Source organism: Mustela nigripes, chromosome 7 (genome assembly GCF_022355385.1).
Source record: "Mustela nigripes isolate SB6536 chromosome 7, MUSNIG.SB6536, whole genome shotgun sequence".
Taxonomy (NCBI): Eukaryota; Metazoa; Chordata; class Mammalia; order Carnivora; family Mustelidae; genus Mustela; species Mustela nigripes.
Window position 1 is genome coordinate 28,413,184 of NC_081563.1, and position 3,378 is coordinate 28,416,561.

The following is a 3,378-nucleotide window of genomic DNA, read 5'->3' on the forward strand; positions in this document are numbered from 1 at the left end:
AGGATGACTGAAATTCCATTTGACTTGCAGACTTCCGATTTAAAACAAGAACCAGACTCTTTTGTCATGCAAAGCGAACAGAGATGTATTTGATATAATCGAACCACTTCTGTACACCAGTTGATTTTAATCCCATGGCTCTTCTTTTGATGTAAGAGCAACAAAAAGAATAGCAGTGGGTAACACCAAAGGAGTGCAAACTGGACCAGGCTTTGTCCTAAGTGCTTTATGTATACTAACTCGAAACCTCACGCCAACCTGATAGAGAAGGAGCAGTTATTATCCCCCTTCATAGACTATGAAACTAGACTAGAATATTGCATAGTGAGTGAGCAACAGAGCTGGGTTTTGCCTCTGCAGGCTGATTCCAGAATGTAGGCTTTTAAAGAAGAAAGTAGACTGCCTCTCATAGAAGTAGGATTACTTAATGGAGGGGAACCAACAGAGCACTTTGCAGTCACACAGAATGGGCTAGGCTTCTGGCTTCACCATGGCCCAGCTAGCTGTACTACTCTAAACAGGATGTTTCCTTATGCCTGCTATAACTGGTTCATCTGTAAAGTGGAGATACCTTTGCCTAGGATCATTAGGAGGTTCAAGCAAGACGGTACAGGTAATGCCTACTTTATTGCCTATTAGGTAGCCACTATATGGTAATTGTTGAAGACAAGGGGAAATTAGACTTTTAAAATAACTTAAAGCCATTAATGCAAAGAGGGAGAAGAGGAGGAGGAGGAGGAGGGAGAGGAAGAGGAAGGAGGAGAAGTAGAAAAGGAAGGAAAGAAGAGAGGGCAGGAAGAAAGAAGAAAATTCTGTGGAACGCCTGGGTGACTCAGTCAGTTAAGTGTCTGCCTTCAGCTCAGGTCATGATCTCAGGGTCCTGGGATGGAGCCCCCATGTCTGGCTCCCTGCTCAGCAGAGACTTTGCTTCTCTCTCTCCATCGGCTCCTCCCCCTATTCATTCTCTCTCACTTCTCTCTTTCTCTCCTCTCTCAAATAAATACCTAAAATCTTAAAAAAAAAAAAAAAAAAGAGAGAGAGAGAGAGAATCTGAAGCACAAAAGGGGTAGGTGGCTAGTTTTCTGTAATGCAGGATCAAGGCTAAGTCTTTCAACTCTGCTCAGGGTTCTTTGAATCCCAAAAGAGTAGATAAATTATCTAACATTTATTTTTCAATTTAAGAACTTAACTATTGAAGTATTTTCAATTCTTTTCATCTGTTTAAAGATGAGTCTATTGCAAGTCTACTGCAAGTGGCTGTTACCAGGCTATCCTCTCAAATTCGGGTATATGTCACAATTAAATACACAAACACTCTCTCTCAAATACTGAATCTCAAATACTGATTCAATAAGTGAATCATCTTGGGAAATGAAAAAAAAAAAAAAGTAGCCTCAAACCAATTGAATCAGAGGAGTCAAGTGTCTTGCTTCTTTGAGTGAGGATGTCTGCTTATTTATGTATTTGACAGGAGCTATAGATTGAAGTAAGGGGTCAGGAGAACCACAAAATATTATGAAAAGTAAAATCAAACCAGACAAATGCAAACCAAACTTTGAAAACAAGGGAACCTTCAACCTTGACTCAGTTGTCCATCAGCAAAATCGCTGAGCCAATCGCTTGCTACGTTTTATCAAGACAATGAGAACACAAGCTATCAAGGCCATCATGCTGGTCTTAATGAAGGGTTTTGAAAGAAAACAGTCCTTGCTACTTGTACTGGCACTGCGAGGGCATGGACTGAAATGAACCCCATCATGTTTTTTTGTACGTACCATAGCCTGTCATGGAGAATTCAGGTTATTTAAGGGCAGAGACCATAAAAATATTTTCAGGGTACCTAGCATATGACTGAACACAGAATTATAGAAGGAGAAAAAGAATAAAGACTGCTAGCTGAATTGAACTGAAATACGGCTCCAAAGGCTATTAAGAACAAACAAGACTAAAGGGATTTGTTCATTTGATATTGTAGAGTCACTGCCTTAGAGTAGTGAAATCTGCAGATAGATTAAAGAAATGTACAAAATTGTAAGGATTGAAAGTGGTGGTGATCTGCATTCTTGAACAACAGCAGCAGAATTCTCCCAACATGCGGCATATGATAAAAGCCCTTTGTTACCATTCTTTAGATGGTAGAAAATAGATGTCACCTGAAAACAAGCTTTGACCATATAATCCATTTATTACTTTATTACTGCAGTATTTGTCTTCCCTCTGTCAAATCCTGAGCCAACCACTTCCAGACTGTCTGGGGAGATATAGGAAAAGGAATATCCAGGGCATTGAGACACTGAGGAAAAACTTATGAGAGTGGAGATGCCTCCTTCACCTGGGGAAGAGAGTGAGAAGGGCCACCATCAGGAAAAAGAGCCCCATGGCCCCTGAGAGGACAGAACTCAGAATGGCATAGGAAAAGAGCTCTTGGTTCAGAAAAGCATTCCTGGCATAACCAGTGATGAGGCTCCCAAACATTGTCCCAGTTCCAGCCCCAGAGCCGGCCACTCCTACCATGGCAGCCATAGCCCCAATGAACTTGGCTACTGTGTCTATGTCCCTTGAAATGGTGCTGGTTCAGAAGGTGTGGCTGGGCATAAGTGAGGTCAGGGGATATGGGGCTTCCAAGCTGCTATTGTGTCTCCCATGATTTTAGTACCACTGCGGACAGTGCTCAACACAACTGCTGAAAGGTGCTCCTGACCAAGAAGGGGGTGGAGATGAATCTTGCACAGGCAGACATCTTCAGGGGATGAGGGGCTGTGGCAGGAAACCTGCTCCCAGTGCAGAGAAGACAGACTACACTCAGTCTTCTCAAACTGACCCAGCTCTGAAGTTACAACAGCAGAAACTCTGGACATTTGCCTGGAAAGAAAGGAATTAATGTTATCAGTCTGAGATACCAGCACGGTTTTGATGGGGTTTTCTTTAAACAGTAGAGTATATGAGTATAGAGTATAAAGTATATAGTATATATATAGTATATAGAATATATATATATATAGTATATATACTATACTATATATACTATACTATACTCTATATACTAGTATATAGAGTATAAAGTGTATAGAGTATATAGAGTATAAAACATTGGCAAATGGCAAATGGCAGAATCATTTTTTTTAATGTAACAAAACCGTGTTTAATGAATACCAAAAGTGGCAGTTAAAGGCAGGGGCTGTGGGAGCTCAAAAGAAGTAGGGCAGCAAGGGCTGCTCCCGTGCAAGAGACGAGACCCCATCTCAGAACCTCTCTCCTTGCTAGGGACTCACACTATCCCACTGTCCCTCTCAGAGGAGATTCTCCGGATTTTACTTGGATAAATATAAGATAGGTACAATTCTGACAGTGAGCAGATTATGGCTATTCCCTTTACAT

General features: G+C 41.3%; 1 pseudogene; it reads right to left on the reverse strand.

Moving 5' to 3' along the window:
* Nucleotides 1-2,328: 2,328 nt before the first annotated feature.
* LOC132022313 (ATP synthase F(0) complex subunit C2, mitochondrial-like) lies at nucleotides 2,329-2,761 on the reverse strand (annotated as a pseudogene).
* Between the last annotated feature and the right edge of the window lie 617 nt (nucleotides 2,762-3,378).